General features: G+C 39.8%; 1 protein-coding gene across 2 annotated transcripts in view; it reads left to right on the top strand.

Moving 5' to 3' along the window:
• The first annotated feature begins 220 nt into the window (after positions 1-220).
• Positions 221-20,338, top strand: part of CNOT6 (CCR4-NOT transcription complex subunit 6) — a 72,034-nt gene continuing 51,916 nt past the window's right edge. The window contains exon 1 of one of the 2 annotated variants that reach the window (XM_036081164.2): positions 221-395. The gene's annotated coding sequence lies outside the window, so the exon portion shown is untranslated. The remainder of the gene's footprint in view (positions 396-20,338) is intronic. The other variant, XM_036081163.2, reaches the window with a different exon arrangement.

Here is a 20,338-nt window from a genome sequence, read left to right as displayed (position 1 = left end):
GTGCTCGCTGGCTGGGGGACGGCGGCCGCCGCCATGATGCTTGTTTGCTTTCAATGAAAACGAGGGGGGCGCGAAGGAGGAGGCGGCGGCGTCGGTGGCGGCGGCGTCGGCGGCGCGGAGGCGAAGGCGGCAGTGGGCGCAGCGAGGAGGGCGAGGCCGGGGCCCGAGAGGGCGGGAGGGCGTAGCGGCGGCCCGTCGGGGCGGCTGAGGCGGGCGGCTGACGCGGTGGCGCTCGGAGGGGGAACAAAGAGCGGCGGCTGAGGCGGCGGAGGAGCGGCGACGGCGGCGCTGCAGCAGCGGGCGGGACTGGTATGGTGGTTCCACAGGTCAGACCCCGCTGCACTCACAGGGAGGAGGCGGCGGCAGCGGCGGAGGAAGGCGGCGCACCCCGAGAGGTGAGCGAGACGGGCCCGAGGCCCGGCCGGGCGCTGCTCCCCGCACTGGCCACGCACGGGCCCCTCGCTCCGTCGTGCCCCCCGGGACCGAGGCACGCGCTGGGCCGTGGCGCGGGCAACTTGAGTTTTGTGGGTGGCGGAGCTGGCGGCTGTTGGGGGCCCTCTGGACGCGCCGCTGTGGCGATCCGGCCGGGCCCCAGGCCGCGCCCCCGCGCCCAGCCCGGGGGCGGGGGCGTTGATTGACGGCGGGGGCGGGGGCGCGCAGGGGGCGGGGCGGGGCGCCCTGGCCCCGGGACCCCGGCTGCCGCCAGCCGGAGGCGGCGGGTGGGTGTCCGGGACTCTTGGCCGGCATGGGTGGCAACTTTGGCGGAGTGGCTGTGTGGGATTGTGCGTCGTGGAGTGTGGAACTTCGCAGTTACCGCAACGCGGGAAACCAACTGTTGACCCCCCCACCCCAAAAGTATTTAAAATTCAGATTAACGCAGATTTCGGGGGAGGGGATGGGAGTGACAATGACCTGGTTAAAGAGGCACTTGGCACCAGATGAAGAGATTTCTAGTATTGCTCAGAACCCGGAGGTAGCCCTGATTACTTGAAGCAGTTTTTTCCCGTAACCCCAACCACATCTCTCCTTTCTTATTTCTAAACGCCAGTCGTTATTTTCTTTGGAAACTTTTTTTTCCTTGGACTCTTTTTCCTCCCTCGCCTTCCCCAGAGAGCCTGCTAACGAACACCTGTAACCTTTTCTTTAACTGTTACTGCAGATGACAACATTGTGAGTAGTCCTCTTGCTTGACCTTGGATTTACTGTGTTAAGCTGACGTGGTTTCAATAATGTGCTTGAATTTGAGTTCCCATACTTACCTTTTTCTAGGTGGATCGTCCCATTAGTGCTAGTGCGGGATTTCTTGCATTCTTGTGTCTGGACATTTAATTTTGGAGGGGAAGAGAGGGAATGTGAACAAGTGAAAAATAAAACGGCCGTAATAGCACTTGGTGTTTTTCACAGCCCGCTAGGGTTTACCATTCCAAAACAGTTCTGTAGGCTTTTGGGGCTGATATGGTCATGGGTCAAAAGGTTTTGAAGACTTTCTTTGTAATTGCTGTCAGAGCAGTTATTACAGTCTTCAGAATGTGATGACTTTTAGAATGAAAATTGCTTAATAATCTTAGACCAGTGATCTCGTCCAGTCATCGTGCTTTAAGCAAAATATTTGAAAAGCTACCAATGTGGAAACAGACCCAGAAAGGTTAAAATGACTTGCCCAAGGTACTTGCAGAAAGCACATGAGACTATGAGATACTTGCTGGAGATTAGTTCTTTTGGGAGGGCAGGGGTGTTTTAATGGGTAGAAGTTATTTGTGGCCGTTGTGTCTCTTCAGTTTGCAGGTGAACAAGATACTAAATGAAGTAGTCAAAAATAAGGATGGGATAGAAGACATTTTCTTGTGAGACTGAGAAGATTCATTCTGAAAGTTGATTCTTGCATAGTTTCAAAAATGTCTTGATCAGTGGTAATGTTGAAGAAGAAGCCCTTTTGAATGCCTGTTTGGTTTGTAGGTGTTTTCAGGTTTCTTAAATCTTGGTGGCACATTAAAACTACAATTATTGGGAAATTTCAGACTATTTTCTCTTGACTAAAAATGAAGTTGGTTATAGAACTTGGTCCTGACTGCAAATAAAAAAAAAGGCATTGAAGGCATTTGCCTGCTGTGCTTGTAGTTTATAAATATGCATTTTGGTCACTGCTTAGGCATCCCACTATACGCACATGAACCTTCTTATATTCTTTGAAGTATAAGCTTTTTTCATATTGTAGTGCAGTGGAAAGGGATAATGTATGTAAGGCATAGTGGAATAGATGGTCAGTGCTGCTCCCAGCTGTAGCCCTTGGGCCATGAGGGGTGAGGGACCAATATCTTCACACTTGTAACTTTCCCAGATGCAGGGTACACTGTTGGGAAGCTCTACTTTTAAAATGTTTATCACTTTGGAAAAGTCCAGATAGGTTCAGCTAAGGACATGTATTTTAATGCAGAAAAGACTTGGATTTGTGGTTATGCAGTACTTATTAAACTTTTTTTGTTGTGAATGGGACTTTATGTTATTGTCTAGAAAAAAGTTCAGTTTCAGTTTTGAAATCCTTAGCTTCCACTTCTGACATACTTTTTTGTTTAACCTTGCTTGCTACTCACATTACGAAGGTAGCCATTTTACAACAAAGTGTGGTTAAGAAAACACTGTGAAATTAGGAAATACCGAATAAATTAAACTGTAAACTTACTGTACACAGAGCCTGGTGCATTAGAGTACAATGGAATGCACCATATTTTCATATTTGAATAATTAAAGAGGAGAAAGTTATTTGCGTCCCGAATGGGGACTCATATATACACTGCCTTAACCTTACCCTCTTCTGGCCTTTACCTCTCCCTCATCCATTTATATTTTCTTCATAACTTCATTTATGTGTCAAGGAATAGTATATGCTGGACACAGCGTTGGACCCTGAAAATTCAGAAATGAATTCTACTCCATTTTTGGCCATGTAGTCGATAGGTGTTGTAGGCGTACAAGTGCTATGAGAGAACAGAAGGAAGGATGAATAAATTTGTGATAGGTGTGGGACCAGTTTACAGAAAATAACACAGAATAGGTGTTTGTCAAACTGGGGTGAGGGGGTCATTTCAAACAGAAGGGAGTGGTGGGTGCATGAGGTGCCAGAAGTTGGGGTATGGCCAGTGGTAAGGTGATACTGGGACAGGGAGAGTGACTGAGATGAGCCTGCAAAGCTGTGTCCTAGATTTTGAAGGACCACGCTTGCTCATCGAAAACTGAAGTTTGTATCTTTATTCCAAAAGGAGGGAGCCAAAATATTTTTATTAGGGGAGCAAGGTGATTTATAGACTACTTTGGCATCAGTGTGGAAGATTGAGTGGAGGCCCTACATATAAAAAAGTCACTTCTGAGATAGTATGGAGTTAGTGACTCTCAATCTTTGTAACTTGGATACGGTGTCTGTTGTGTTCTGTAGTTCCTTTTATAATGGACTTGAGGGTTTGGCCAGTTGCTCTATAAAACGGGGTGATTTAAAATCACAATATCAGGATGTTTTAGAAGAAGTTAAAAGCAGTCAAAAAACAGTAAAACCCATAACATGGTACACTTGAAAATTCAGGCACTGAGAACTTGTTTTTTGAGTTAGGCTTAGGCGGACTGTAGACTTTAAGCTGGAGAAAACCACCCTCTGCTTACCAGAAGTGAGGGGCACCAAGTTTAAAGGTTGTGACTATCCTAATAGTCCGTTGGGACCTGGGCTGTATGTATATGAAACTTGTGGGAGGGCAGTTTTCTCTCCAGTAACTTACTGCAGTTGGAATATTGAAATTTTCTTAAAATCTAAGAGCTCATCATACAGCTGATAGTTTATGTAGTCCATTCTGCTGTGAAGCAGCATATAGGTTCCTGAAAGTTACCATGGTATGCTAAATTGTGCAGTAAAAACTACAGGCTTGCAGGGGAAAATGAGATCGGAACACAACTGAGTGACTTACTGTTAAAAACGAATTTGATGAAAATGGTAACACAGTTTTACACATCTGAAATGGCTAAGGAATATATAAATACTATAATAAATGTGGCACTTTACATTGAGAAAGACCTGGTTTGCTTGTGTAAATGGGTATGGAAAGGTTTGCTGCTTGTGAGTTCCTGTGAAATGGTAGAAGGCTGGTTATCTGAAATCAAATGGAATATTATAGTAACACCAGATGTGGGTGGGTGGGTGTGGCTCATATCACAGGGAGAACTGAAGGGGTGGGTAGTGTTTGAGGTGTGTGTGTTTTGTGTATTTCTGCACAGCTTAGTTCAGCTGGGTGCAGTTTTCTGCCTTCATCTAGTGCGGTAGATGCAAATGAGAAATGGTATGCAAATGAGAATTTTGCATTGTGCTCACATTCCCCGATAGATCAATCACGTTGGAACAAATTCACATTTCAGAACAAGCAATATAGCAGAACTAATTATACTTGAATACAGCATTTTAAAATAGTGCTAAAACTCAGTTCCAAAAATACTCAGACACCCATATGTCAGGCACCATGTATAGACTTGCTATCCTTGTGGGGCTTATGGTCTTTTGTCCCAAGTGGATTTATAGTGGGGTATAAAGACGAATGAACCAATAAAGCACTCATCAGGTTATACAGTAATGAGGAATATACAAAGCATTTGGGGCTTGCTAAGGAAAGAACAGCCAATTCTGCTTGGGAAACTTGAGAGAGTCATTTCAGAGGTCTTTGAGCTGAGTTTTGAAGGGTGAATAGGCACTTGTCAGGCCGAGTAGGACTTTTCATGGAGGAGAAGCATGTGCAAAGTCAGGTCACATACAACTTAGGCTGTGAAACATAGGAGGCCAGGATGTGAGGGACAGGAGGAGTGGCCAGAAACAGTTTGTGAATAGTCTTAGGCTTTTTCTTGAAGGGTTGGGACTTTTATGGGGATCCATTGAGAGGTTAAGTGCATAGGGGTGGGGAAATTGTGACACACTTTTTCAGGAGACACATAGTAAAAATGTGGAGGTTGGATGAAAGGGGTCCAGAAACTGGGGCCAGAGAGTTCATTTAAGTCCTTGTGAGAGGTCAAGGACATAATAGGAGCTGGAAAAGAATAGGATAAATTTTGAAAGATATCGGAATTAGGGACAGATAAACGATGAGTTATTGGAATTAGGGACAGATAAGTGATGAATTATAAAAAAATAAAAATTCAGAAGTTTTTTTATCTTGGGTAACTTGGTATAATTTAACTTGGAAAGTAGAGGAAGAAGAGCAGATTTGGGCAAGGAAAGTGGAATAGCTTGCTTTTGATTCTAAGTTTCACATGGCCTGTCGGATATTTAGGTGGATATGTCTAATAGATATCTGGACCAGAGAGTGGTTGGGGATTTTATAGATTTGGTAAGTATATAGTTAGTATTGGAAGTTAGAAGATCACTTGGGAAGAGTGTATGAACAAATGTTTTTCACCTTTTTGGGGGAGGTAGGGTCCCCATTTGAGAATCAGTTGAGAATTACGGCCCCTGCTGAGGAGAATGAAAGTATGCATACGCTTAAGTGTGAAACTTACTCATGGAGCTCAGTTTAATATAGAACGGGAAGAGGAGAGGACCAAGGGAATCCTTAGGAGCAGCCAACATTACATTTTGGACAGGACTGCAATAAAATGGTTAACGAGGTAGGAGAATAGGAGTGAGCAAAATTATAGATGCCAAGAGAGGTAGGAGTGCTGAGCAAGAGGGAGTTTTCAGTGGCGACAAGCGATGGCCAGGTTTAGGGTAGGATGAGCTCGGAGAATGGTTTAATAGGATTTGGTAGTTACGTGAATATAAGCAGAGCAGATTTTTCTGGGACCAGGGAGGTAGAAGTCAGACTGTAGGTTAGGGTTAAGCAAATGGGAGGTTAAGAAAAAGGTTATAGACTGCTGTTTGAAAAGTTTAAAGTGGAAAAAAGGGTAATAGTTTAAAGAAGAGACAGGGTTGAGAGAAAGTAGACACCTATAGTGGTTGCCAGCCTTCCGTTTTCTTCAAGTCCAAAACAGGAAATAAATTTCTAATATATATATTTATATTTCAGACTTTATCCTGATATATTGGCTTAAATTTGGTCACATAAAGTTATTTTCTTTGGAATTTTATGGGATTTCAAAAACAGGAGAATTTTCTTCATGGGAGATGGATCTGATGTAAAATCATAATGTTAGAACTTTCAGTCTTAAGTTACTGGAAGACTAAAATTTACTTTTCATACATCTTGCTGGGTTTGTATTTGTCCTGTGCTCAACAGTCCAAAGTTGAGTTAAATGTTTGATGCACTTTTATTTTTATTATTATAGGGTGTGCAAGTGAGAGAGCAGGGAGAGGCAGAGGGAGAGGAAGAGAGAATCCCAAGCAGACTCCCTGCTGAGCACGGAACTGGGGCCCTGCAGGGCTTGATCCCATAATCCCGAGATCATGACCTGAGCCGAAATCAAGAGTTGGTCCCTTACCCAACTGAGCCACCCAGGTGCCCCTAAGTGTAGAATAGTAGCAAAGAAGGAATCATCAGGCATAGTAATTGTCTTTCAGATAAGCATGTGGCGATCTAACAAAACAGAAAATAGGCTGTGATCTTTGTATCCAAAAAGAGTATTAGAGGTGATTCTTTGGGTACATCTAGCTGTTGTATATAGATTTTTTAACTAGGCCGATTTTGAGTGGGGGAGGTGTGGTGGGATAGATGAAAAAGGATATTAGAGGAGTCCCTGCTAATTGAAGACCAAACAGAAAGGAAGATTTAGTCACATTAAGTCAAAAATATTATTTGCACTCAGCTTTTTGGGGGGCAGTTTTTTCTTTCATAAGATTGTATGTAGTTGTATGCAAACACCACAGCATCATAAAGCAGGATCTGATGAAGCCAACTGCCATGTTTTGTGGAACAATAGCTCTTCATATATTTTCATCTAAAATTGTTGAAAGTGAAAACTATACTTTATTTGGGACATCTAAAGAATTATCACTTGGTTTCTAATTTTAGGGAAACTAGAGAAACTCAGACTTAGGGATTTGTAGTCACAGAAAAAAAAATAGCTTTGTTGAATGCTAATATGATAGGCATTGTGCTTTAATGTGTTATTTCTTATAACAAAATTGTGAGGTAGATATCGTTTTATAAATGAGAAAGCTTTAGCCTTAAAGATGAACGTAAACACATCTTTCTTGACGTAGGTCTGTTTGACTCTAGTTTGTATTCTTAATTTCACTGTACTCCCCCCACTTCCATCCTAACATACACTTGTGATGACGTGGCTTGGAATGGACCTTTGATACAGATTTGATAATACGGAGAGACCCAGTTGCTGCCCCAAACTTATAACCATTTACATTGGTGGCTAATCATGTTGATAGAGCTACCTGGCAGATTCTTAATATTTGTGATTCTGTTTTAGGTTATGGATCAAGAACCGTGAAAGTCCACATAAGAATACTATTCATGCTGGTCAAAAATCCAGTTTTAAAGCATTTCACTATTTTAGGAAAAGGCGGTCACATATGCAGTCAAAAAGCAGTGTATAGCACAACTCCCATTTGCACAGAGTTGCTTTAGATTTCTTTCCAAATCTTCTGAAACATCACTCAGTAGCCTTAGAGCAATATTCTAGTGTTATTAAAGGCTTCTTGATGATTTGTAAGGTCAGCGTTTCATGAATAATTTTCTTCTAGGGGAAAAAAAGGACCAATGGGTTGAAACTGATTGCTAGTACATTAAAACCTCCCAAATGACTGTATATATGAATTAGCAGCTGGAATAAATGTTGAATGCTTCAAGAGACCAAATCTTCACTAAATAGTGGTAGTTAGACTATTATGAGTCATTGTAAGAGAGGGACAAGCAAATAGATTATGGAAAATCTGACAAAAGATAAGAAAGAAATGAAAAGACTTCTGTTGGCATCCATCATTTGGTGCTGAAGCTATAAACCAGATGGTTGTTGCTTATCTCATGTTAAGGAGCACATTTAAGATTGATGGCCTCGCTTGCCTTACCTTTTTAATCTTGGTGAGGTTTTACCCCACAAATCACGGTTTTGACTTACTACCCTGCTTATTAGTGGGCACTCAGCTTTTGCTGATTAGATGGCAGATTGTATTTGTCTTAGTATGTTTTCTGTACTTTGTTTGACTTCAAATATAGAAAATAAAAATCTAACCTGACAAATATTTGTATTTGAGTTGAAATTTGTGGATGACCTCTACTTGGGATATCTTTATAGTTGTATTTTGAGTTAATTTATTGGGTTGAATGTAATTGCTAGTATTTGAACCATTTTTGGCCTTTAAAATTAGTGGTTTCCTATGGTTGTTGCATAGGAAACTTCTCTCTGTGCTTCTCTGACTATATTTTATATTCACTCGTGTTATTGGGCACGTGCACATGGTTAGAATTGCGTTTTAACAGCAGTGTAGTTACAGGCTGTCTGTCACAGGCTGGGCACTGTGCATGCAGATGGGCATGCCAATCTTTTCCTTTTAGAGCTTGGTATTGACTACTATATCCTGCTGTTCAGCTGTATGTTTTGGAGGAATATTTTACCATAATTTCAAGATCTCTGTTTTCAAAGAGGTCTTATTGATTGGAAATTTTAGTTAAACCAGTTTGTACTGCAACTTATTTTTATACTACTTGAGAAGGGATTTAAGGAAATTGTGTACAAGATTTTGGGGGCAGGAGGAGTTGGCTATAGAAACCTTAAGTTCTTAGGATATTACTAAGATGTTTGTCTTTTTCATTCGTACTCTCTTATGAGTGTACAGTGGAGTTTTCCAGAAGCTAAACAAATGTATGATATCTGATCAGATTGACTTCAGAGCAGATATGTGAATCCAGCTGTCTTTTAGTATGTCATACATTAATGAGATTTGCAAGAATGTAAGACAGTGTCCTCGCAATATTTTACTTTGTTTTTGAAAATAGTTACTTTTCATGAAAATGTTTATTAACATGTGGTAGGTTTGGGATGCCTGGGTGGCTTAGTTGGTTAAGCGTCTGCCTTTGGCTCAGGTCATGATCCTAGGGTCCTGGGATCGAGTTCCACATGGGGCTCTTTGCTCAGCAGGGAGCCTGCTTTTCCCTCTGCCTGCCACTCCCCCTGCGCGCGCTCGTGCTCTGTCTCTCTCTGTCTCTGTGACAAATAAATAAATAAAATCTTAAATAAAAAACGTGGTAGGTTTTACATTTAACGAGTTAATACATATTTTAAATTTTCTTCTAATTTCTAGAATGGCAAATGTTGACAGGTATAATCCACATAAATGAAAGCTCTGAGGTTGCTTGTGAATTTTTAAGAGTGTGTAAGGATCTTGAGGTGATAGGATTTGAGATCTACTGTCTTAGAGTATTAGGCAGAGTTTGGGAGTAGAGAAGGCAGGTGTGGAGTAGCTCAGAAAGATGAGACGCCTGAGAAGAAAACTGGAGGGCTCATGGTCTCAGCAATACAATATTTGGAGAAAGAACATGAGACCTTGGCTTTATTAGTGACAGAATTATAGACTTGTGCGAGGAGCTTTGTGGCTGGATTGTCTGAGGTTCAAACCCCAGCTCTACTACTTACCAAGTGTGTGTGACCTTGGGCAAATTATTTAAACCCTGTGTCTTCATCTAAAATAAAATGAGGATAGCATCTACCTCATGGGTTGCTTTGAGAATTAAATTGAGGATAATACAGGTCAGTGACTGCATAGTGGTTGAGAGCACAGACTTGTGGATCAAACTTGGGTTAAAATCTTAGTTGTGCCACTGGTATCTCTGTGACCTCATGCAAGTTACTCATTCTCTGGACCGTCCCTGTGTTTGTAAGGAGAATAATAGTATTTACTTACAGGAGTCCTGAGGGTTAAATGAAATAATGTATGTGAAAGGGCTGGGTAGGCTTGTCACGCGGTGCATGCTCAAATAATGTTGGTTGTTACTGTCTAGTGCCTTGTGGCAGACGGGCATGCAGAAGTTTTGCCATTACCCCCATCTGCTCAAGGTTTGCCCTTATTTTGCTAGAGCGTTTCACTGAGGTTACGCTTATACAGTTTAACCTTTAAGTCTGTCCCCTTGATTCTTATCCTAGGCTATCCTAGAACCAGTATTCTCAGTTTTTGGTCCTTTCTGTCAGGTTTTTCTAGATTTTGCCTTCAAGATTAGAAGCCTAGATACTAGTTTTTCTTGTTGCTGGTAAAATGGGCACTGCTTCTGTTAGTTCACTTGTCTCTTACAAAATGTTTGCTCTTTTTTTTTTTAAACTATCACAGCTTCTCTCCTTGAATTCTTACAATTATTCACCACTTAACTATTTGCCAGGCTCTGAAGAGATTAAAAGATATTTAAAATATAAAGCCAAGGAGCTATATTAGAGAGGTGAGTGAGACATTAAAAAAAAAAAAAAAGGTGGAGTTAAAGATACTGTTTTAGAAATATCTTCAAGGTTCGGAATAGCTCAAAGCAGGGAATGATAAGCTCTTTTGTTTGGGAGGGATAGGGAAGAAGGACCTTTTTGAAGTTAGATATCTGATTTGGCATTTGAAGATGACTAGAGTCCCTAAGGTATCTGGAGGGGAGGGAGAATGGCATTTCAGGCAGAAGCAATAGCATATGCTAAGGCGTGGACGGTTGTGAGAGGTAAGTGGGAATTGATTGGCTAAGACTGGAGGACGGTCAAAAAACTTTGTTTTGTAAATGAGCCTGGGTCTCCTCTGTTTAGTTCAACTCGTCTTTGAGCCTCCTTTGTGTCAGGTGCAGTGTTAGTCCATGAGTGGATGAAGGAGATGTGGTTTTAGGACCTTGAGGTAAGCACTTGTATTTTTAGGAAGTCAGTCTGGATAGTGTCTAGGCTGCATTTGAGTTGGGGGACAGCGGAATTCCGAACACGAATCTGAGACTGTTGGATTAGTTCATATCTCAGGGAAGAGCCCAGGAAATGGAGGCGGAGTGGGCGAGAGGAAGATTTAGGAAGTTAAAATGGGCTGGAACTGGGTACTGGATGTGAAGGCTGGGGTTGGGTGGGAAAGAGTTAAGGATAGTACTCCTATTTCTGGCTTGGAAAATGGGTTGGGATCTCTATGAAGGGCAGGTTAGAAGACCAAGATGACAGTTTCACTTTTTAGTAAGGTCTTTTTTTTTTTTTTTTTAACCAGCTTTTTATTCTGTCTCTCCTGTGCAGTTCAAATACCTTTTTTGAGAGATTATCATGAGTTGTAAGATCCCTGCAGTAGTATCATTGGCTATTTATGAGAGTAGCCCTTGAACTCTACAGATCCACAGTTAGGATCTAAGTTTGCTTTTTAGATAAGGATAGTCATCCTTTGCAGAGGTTTTTTTTATGCTTTGTTTGCCTGCCACAGGGAACTAATTAGTAATAGACCTGGTGATAGTTTTGCCACTAAGGACAGCTCCTGTATGAGGTTTATCGTCTGTGTAAACTTTTAATTGGGCCATCAATCATGGTGGAAACTTGGATAGAAAAAACAAATTGTGATCACATTGAGAGTCGGGATGATTGGGGTTTAAAGTGAGATGTAGTAGTGCCTTAACTGACTTCAGGCTCTAAGGAAGACTTAAGAATGTAGCCCAAGGGGGCTAGCTGGTTTTATTTACAGAGAGTCACATGTTTTTCATGTGTAGAATTCAACTAATACACCTGGAAAAAAACAGAATGTAAGTAATTTACAGTAATTCAGGCCTGCCATCTCAGCCATAATTACCATCAACTTAAAATCTCAGAGTATTTTCATTTTTTAAAGTATCAAATTATTATGTTTGTATGACATTTTAAATGTCTTACATGTCTTGGTAGGAACAAAATCCAGGTTAAATTAGTATTTATTGTTATGCACAATTTTTTAATGTACCTGTGAATAAATTATTGTTTGGATTGTATTCAAAGAGGGAGGGGGGTTTTTCGTTTGTTTTTTTGTTCGTTTGTTTTTTAAGTGGCATTCATGTAGTGGCTTGGTAATAATGGGGAATAGAAAGAAGATAGTGGAGCATATTTGAAGGATGGCAGTTGTCTGCCAGTTGTATCAAAAGAAACAAAAGTATTGGAATAAAGTCTGGGAATGTAGACTATTTTGAATTCTAAATTGAGAAGTTTGAATGTTTTCTAAGCAGCAGAGTTGAGGCAGTGATGGGAAAGAGGATGCCATAGAATCATAGTTTTAAAGCTGGTATAGGACCAGAAATCATTCTAGATGATTTTCCAGTTCTTTACAAAGAATGGTTCTTTTTCCTGAATTTTGCAGTGTAATGAGAACTCGACTTTAGGAAGAATAATTTGAGAGTGATACGTAGGTTAGTTGTAATCTTAAAAGCATAAATACCAATAATAAGAGTCCATTATATTAGTTGAAAAAATGCAAATAAAGTCCTAACTTAGAGTGATGTTTGTAAAAATAAGAAAGGGTTGTAGTGTGATTACATGGTTGTGAAACTTTTGTTTGCTCCCCCAGTAGATAAAGCTCCATGATCATGTATTTCTTATTTTTATTCCTAGCACCTGGCAGAGTACTTGGCGCATAGGTGATGAGTAAGTATTTGTTGAATGAATGATTCCATAAAGAAAACTCCGCAAGGAAGCGTGGTTCAGATGTACTGAGTTGCTTTTGGATTTCTCTTTTAGGAAAACCTGATGCTGGGTCATGAAAGAAAGAATGTTTAGTCCAGTTCATTAGTCTCATGTGCTAGAGCTTACACAAGACGCTGGGAGATGCATACTGTGTGGGGTGATAGATGCTGGAGTAAATGTTTGGTGTGCAGAGGAGAGAGTAGACACCATGTGCTTTTGTTGGGAAGGGCTTACAAAGGCTCCACCATGTGGCTTGAGCTCGCTTGTCAGGTTTGCTTGAAGTTCGAGTAGGAGTTGAGGGTGAAGCTTGTCTGGTGAAGGAATTAGCACATATTGAAAGACTACGCCTTAGAAGTAGGTTTGCTTTAATCAATTTAGGACTTTATAGGGTGGTATGTGTGGGTGAAGTGGGTGAAGAGGAGTGAGAAAATAGTTGGCTAGGTCTAGATTGTAAAGGACTTTGAAGTTTGGACTTTAGGAAGATAGGTAGATGGGCCATGTTGGGTTTTTAAGCAGGAGAGTGATATGAGCAGGCATTTATCTGGAAGGTGGATGTAGAGAAGATTGTTTAATACTAGAAGCTGAGAAATGAGGGTCTAAATTAACTTCAGTAGCAGTGAAAATGGAGAACAGATTTAGAAATCCCGAAGAGGTAAAAATGAGTTGGATTTAGTGAAAAATTAGTTTGGAAGAAATAAATTGGTGCCGAGTTTAGTGTCACTACCTTTTTGAATATAATGGACTCTTGAACAGGGTTTGACCTGCATGGGTCCATTTATGTGTGGATTTTTTACAGTACACTTCTGTAACTGTATTTTCTCTCCCTAATGATATTCTTAACATTTTCTTTTCTCTAGCTTACTTCATTTTAAGAATGCAGTATATACTACATACAGCATACAGAATATGTTATTGGTAAAGCTTGAGGTTGACAGTAGGCTACTGGTCGTTTTTGGGGAGTCCGAAGTTACATGTGGATTTTCAGCTGTGTTGTTCAGGGGTCAACTGTGTATTTTAACTCATAGCTCTAAGAGGAGCCTGATCTTAAAAGGGTTTTTCTGCACATGAGTTTATTTCTTCCTGGTTCCCTCCCTTCCTTTCCTCTGTCCCTCTTCTTTTTTTCTCCTTCATGTTTGGGAAAGAAGTAAAACACAAAGAATGGAGGAGAAAATGTAAAAAGGAAAAGAAGAGATGTAAAATTTAGCATTTTATTTTGTCAGTTGAGAATGGCTATACTCCCATTTCCTTGAAAAAGATCTGGCCAGTATAATTAAAATAAATTATTTAACTTCAGAGTGCCTTTTAACAAACATTTTTGTATATGGCCAAAATAACATGATCTCATAATTATTCATTAATATTTTAAATACGAACTAGGTATTAAATGTTTCTCCGCTATCCACAAAATGTCTTTCATTGCTGATTTGTGGATCCTATATAGGGACCATTGATTGCATCTGATTATATCCCTTAATTCTTTTCAAATCTAAAATAGTCTTGACACCAGGTTGTTGAAGGCAGCAGACCAGTTATCCTGCAAGAAAGTCTTCCATTCTCATTTTGTCTGATTGCTGCTTTGTTTTCATCTGGCCAGTTCCTCTAATTCTTAATCAAGGTAAACATTGTTGATGTGTACTTCATGTTCCGTCATATCATCATATTGAGAGACAGAGTCAGTATCTGGTTCTCCACCCGTTAGTGTTGTGAAGATTGATGAAGAAGGTAACCTTTTATTCCTACCTTATGATCAGAAAACAATTTGGGTGATGGTGTTACCTTAGCATTACACCAGTGCCAATGATTCATCTAATGGTTTAAACACAATTTATAATCCTTGCCTAAAGAAGGAATTATAAAATGAAGTTGCTTTTTGTTTATTTGTTTCATTCTTCATTTATTAGCTGTCATTCTTTTGTAAAGTAGGACTATTCAGCTGGGGCTGTTTGGTCAACTCTGAAGTGCGGTACCTGCTGAAAATATAAACACTTAAATCTTTCTCTTTAGTTACGAGTTTTCTTAGTTTAAAAGCTGTGTCAGATTAACATAACAATAAAAATTAAAAAAAAAAAAGCTGTGTCAGATGGTGGCTGACGTGCACCTAATGCCTTCCCTTTTCTCACCTCTCCCTACTTGCTTTCTTCATGCCCCCGTGACTGCAGTAGTTCCTTCCTGCTGCTAATCCCCCTCTACAGCACTGCCCGCTCTGTTTTCTGCAGCACCGATGATGATCCTGTTATCCACAAATTTTTGATTCCATTTCATTCCATTATAATCATGATTCTTTTTGCTCCAATTGCCACAGCTTTGGCCAGTGAGGACCCCTTTTAGCTGGCTCCTGTGTCATGTTGACTTAGGTTTTTGGCCCTAAAGGATGTCTCAGGCTTTATACATTTTATACATTTCTTTCCCCAAACTTGTAGTTGGCCATTTTACAAAGAACTTTGCTTTCTCAAAACTGAGGATTAGGGGTATTGTTAGTCCAGAGATAACATTGTTTCCAGAACATTTCACTGTGTAATTAAAAACAAATTTGAAATCATGACTGTAGGGGTGCCTGGGTGGCTCAGTTAATTAAGCGTCCGACTCTTGATTTCAGCTCTGGTCATGATCTCGGGGTCCTGAGATCAGGCCCCCTTCTGAGCTCAGAGTGTGTGTGCTTGTTCCTCTCCCTTGTGCGGGCTCTCTCAAATAAATAAATAAATAAATAAATAAAATCTTAAAAAATAAGATTGTGTATTTATATTGATATTCTCAAGTCAACTTTGGTGTTGTTTTCACTTAATCTCTTTGATTTATAAACCTTTTCTTACCCTAAAAAGCTTGGTTCCTAACATCTTTAACCCAAGTACTTATTTGCTTAATCCTAAACTGTGAAGTGAATAATCCAGTATAATACCAATAGTTCACATCATTCTCTTCACAGCTGCATGGTTTTCCGTAGTATGGCTGCACAGTAACTCATTTAACCATACGTTATTAGTGGTCACTTAAGTTGTTTGTATTTTCATACACAGTGCTGTAATGAGTAATTCAGAAAAGTACATGGTTGTATGTTTTGTTAGTATTGCTTGTCTGAAAATGTCCTTTTGTTTGTCTTCACACTTGAACAAGTGTTTGAGTACAGAATGTTTTTTAGTTAAGGTAAAATTTATATAAACTGAAATGTATAGACCTTAAATGTACAGTTTGGGTTTTGATAAATATATATGCCAATATAAATCCACCCTCATTTAAGATACTGAATACTTCCATCAATTTCCATAAGGGCAGCCACTGTAACCACTGCAAATTCATGTAAATGGAATCTTTTGGGTCTTTTCATTCAGTGTAATGTTTGAGATTCATCTATATATGTGTATGTATCAATACTTCATTCTTTTTTTTATTGCTGAGTAGTATTTGTATGGATATATCACAATTTGATTATCCTTTCATTGTTGATGGACATTTCGGTTGTTTTCAGTTTTTGGCAAGTATGAATAAAACTATTTTGCACATTTATATAAATGTATTTTTGTAGAAATACATTTTTATTTTTATTTGGTAAATACCAAAGGGTAGGTTTACTGAGTTACAGCCTATGTAATTACTCTCTTAGATATTACGTTATCATCTCTTTTGTTTTTCCACAAAATATGTTTAATTTTTGCCAATGTTTGCCTTTTGTTTTAGTAAGAATTATGTTTATAGTATACTGTGACTTTCCTTTTTTGCCCCAATCTTGTTTTAGAGATTCTAATATTCAAATACTTCTTCCCCTGCTAGATCTGCACTCTTACCTTTTTATCTCAGTTTGTGTTGTTCCACAGTTGACTTCTTTACTTATAGTTTTTGTTTTTCAGTGTTGTTCTCTTTAACTTCTTTAAGCACAAGAAACAATTTTTTGTGGAATATTTTTCTATTTCTGTAGTCTGTCTCCCTTCCTTCCTTCCTTCCTTCCCCAGTGATTTTGTATAATCATTGTGCTGTGTGTGTTACACTTGTATTTGACCACTCTGTGTTGACTTGCTTTTTATTCAGGTATGGCATGGGTGGGTTCTTAGGCACTTCTGTTGGTTTCCCCTCAGATTGATTTTGAAGGTTAGGTATAGATGGGAGAGAAGCAGGCTGTTGGCACGCCTTTTGTCTGTGGGTTGTTAGGATTAGTGGATTTCAGCCCCCAATTGGTGGTTTTTGTAATTACATATATTTTCCCATGGGGAACATTCAGATATTTGATTGTCCCTGATTTTGACTGAGTATAAGTTTGATTCTGGCAGAAAAATAGACCAGAGAGGCTCCTATCCCTTGCTTTATGTCCCTGCCTCCAGCAGCTGTTTTCTTTCCACTCTTAGTCAGAGGATGGTTAAAATAGATTTAATATAAAGGCTGTAATTAGGGAACTATGAATCTATTTGGGGCTATGGGGTGGGGTATAACTTTTTGCAAGGACCTTTGTGAATATATTTATTCTAGTCTGCTTCTGTAGTTCTTGTTTTCTTTTCTCTCTACCTTAGATTCTGATAAATCCCTCCCTATGGATTTTTTTTTTAATCTTTTTTTTTTTTTTTTTTTAAAGATTTTATTTATTTATTTGAGAGAGAGAGAGAATGAGAGACAGAGAGCATGAGAGGGGGGAGGATCAGAGGGAGAAGCAGACTCCCTGCCAAGCAGGGAGCCCGATGCGGGACTCGATCCCGGGACTCCAGGATCATGACCTGAGCTGAAGGCAGTCGCTTAACCAACTGAGCCACCCAGGCGCCCCCTCCCTATGGGTTTTTATAAAAACTCTCCCAGTGATTCCTGTCCCATCCCCCTTACTGCACCTACACACGCGCGCACACACACACACACTCGCGTGTAGCATTCTGGAATTGTAGAGAATATGTGGATTTCTAAATTTGTTCCCTATCTAGATGGTAGTTTTTCTAAGTTTATGGTATGCAGTTAGGTTACTCTTAGTTTAAGTGCTCCAGGATAGTCTTTATTAGTTGTGTTATGGTTTGTAACTCTGCTTTGCAACACTAACTTTCCCACGATGGCTATAGTTCTGTAGTTTTAAGCCATTCCTTACAATATTTAATTATGAAAGCATATCTTTCTGTGTTGGTAAATAATGTCCTGTGTTTAAGGTAAATAATTCTTCTAAGATAATGAAAACTGTTTCTCTGAGATCTAGAGTGGGGATGGGCTTTATGCTGCCAGGATCAGTAGTGACGCCTGGCCCTGGGTTGGAGGAATAGGGGATTGACTAGTCAGGTGCTCCATACCTGCTGACTCTGGCTTAGCTGTTTTTAAAAGTCTTTTGTAATCCTTGGCAGTTTTCAAGTCTGTTTTGGAAACCTTTTAGTCTTCTTAGATAAAAATACGGTATGTCACTGCAGGTTATTTAGAGGAGAGATCTGCTTGTTGATTTCAAAGTCTTGGGAAACGTCCTAAATTGTATGCATTCTTACATCCTTTTCTCTACCAACACTATGTTTTGCCAGACTCCCAAAAAAATAGGGGAAGGGCGTTGCTCAGTGGGCAGATGTGCTCCTCTTGCTGCTGCTGGAAAGAGTTTGTCCAGTTTGCTACCTTTTTTTTTTAATTTGACTATAGTTGACACAAAGTGTTACATTAGTTTCAGGTGTACACTGTAGTGATTGGACAATTTATGTGCTACCATTTCTTTTATTCTGTCGTACTCTTTTTTCCCCCTACTTCCAAATCCTTACTCTCAGGAATTTGGAAATAAAGATGGTCTCCTTGCTGCTTTCGAGTTTAATGAGCTGTCTCTTAAAATTTTTTTTTAAGATTTTATTACTTATTTGACAGAGAGCAAGAGCACAAGCAGGGGGAGCAGCAGAGGGAGAGGGAGAGGGAGAAGCAGGCTCCCCGCTGAGCAGGGAGCCTGATGTGGGCCTCGATGCCAGGACCCTGGGATCATGACCTGAGCTGAAGGCAGATGCTTAACCAACTGAGCCACCCAGGCGCCCCTGGTTTTCAGATTTCTTAGCTCAGTAACACTTTTATCCATTCTCTGACATGTGATCAAACTCTGGACCTTGATTCAAACTAAGCTCACATGAGGTTGATAAATCAGACTTCTCAACTTCCACTAAGAAGTCAAATGATTAATAATAGGACCAAAATACTAACTTCAGCTGGACAGAGCCAGTTTCTTACCATTGTTAAATTTTATTGGGAAAAGTCAATAAAGATCAGATGGTTGGTTTTTGTTTTTTTTTTTTAAAGTAGAATCTGGTTAGGATAATGGCATTTGGGTGATGGGCTGTACTCATCAAGCTCTGGTAGCCTGACACAACATTTTATATTTTCTAGGTTGTTTCTGGAATATTCATATCATTCAAAAAGGGCACTTGCTTTGCCAGGTAGTCCTCTAGAATAGGAACAGTTTCTGACTCTGTAGTTCTCTGTTAGGTATTTTGTATCATCAGTCTAAAAACTTTAGTCATTGTATTCTAGTCTCAAGAAGTTAACATGTAAGAGAACAGTTTGTTTTATCAATAATATTTAACAAAACAAAAAATAGATGTGCTGTTTTTTGTGCAGATGATTAGTCTCACCATTTATATTTTTCCAAGCAGCTTTTTAAGGATTATTTACCTCCTTCTGTGTTTTGACTACGCAGTCAGAGCCCATTTCTGTTTCAAAAATAGCTCTACTCCCCATCACTAGGGACGCAGCATAGCATAATGAAAGTTGCTTTGACTTTTTTCCAGTCTTTTTTTTATTGTGGCAAATACACATAAAATTTACCGTCTTAACCATTTTTAAGTGTAGCAGTCAGTAGTACTATATACATTCATAATGTTGTGCAACCATTACCATCATCCATCTCCATAATTCTTCTTTTGTAGGCTGAAACTCTACACATGTTCAGTAACTTCCCTTCCCCAGCCCTGGCAACTACCATTCTACTTTCTGTCTCTCTGAGTTTGACTACATTAGTACCTCATGTAAATGAAATCATACAATATTTGTCTTCTTGTGATTGGCTTATTTCACTTAGAAAGTAGCTTTAACTTTTAATTAGACACAAAGCCTGACTCTGCTACTTCTCAGCCTTATAATACTGGTTAAATTGCTTAAGCCTTTTTGGGCTTCAGGTTTCTGTTGGTAAAATGGAGTTAATTCTGACTGCAGGAAGAACTAGCAAATGACTAAATCTATTGAGATAAGAAGAAAACCAAGATAAAAGATACCCTGGAAGCCAAATGAATAAGTGTGTCTACAAGGGAGTGATCCTTTACATCAAATACTGATCATAGGACAAGCAAAAGGAGGTCTAAGAAACGACCATTGGATATAACAATGTGAGGTCACTGGTTTTCTTCTTGGCAGTTTTTGGTGGAATGTTAAAAGCACATACTGATTTGAATGACTCTAACTGGGAAAAGAGGACTAGGAGACAGAGAGCATATACAACTCCTGGGGATAATTTTTTTTTTGTGAAGAGAATGAGAAAAAAGTAACTGGAGGGAGAAATGGGGTCAGGACTTTATTATATTTAAATAGAGGAAATAATACCATGTATGTGTATATTGAAAGTAAAGATCTGGTATAGAGAGAAAAAGTGATGTCGGAGAGAATTGCCAAGTAATGTCCTTGAATAGGCAAGATGATGGCGTGGGATTGAGTGTTCAGAGGGCAAGCAGTTTGTCCTACTAAAAGAGTGTAGATGGGTGGAGGTGGGAGTTCATAGAAAGGTCTCTTGTGTTTTCTGTTTCAGTGAGAAAATAGAAGTAAGAAAGGGAAGATGGAGGAGTAAATGTTAGAGGTTCGAAGGGAGAAGTCATGTAGAAGGGACTAG

The sequence above is a fragment of the Halichoerus grypus genome, chromosome 2, assembly GCF_964656455.1.
Source record: "Halichoerus grypus chromosome 2, mHalGry1.hap1.1, whole genome shotgun sequence".
NCBI classification, from domain to species: Eukaryota; Metazoa; Chordata; class Mammalia; order Carnivora; family Phocidae; genus Halichoerus; species Halichoerus grypus.
The sequence above is the reverse complement of the archived record's forward strand: the minus strand, read 5'-3'. Positions and strand labels throughout refer to the sequence as shown.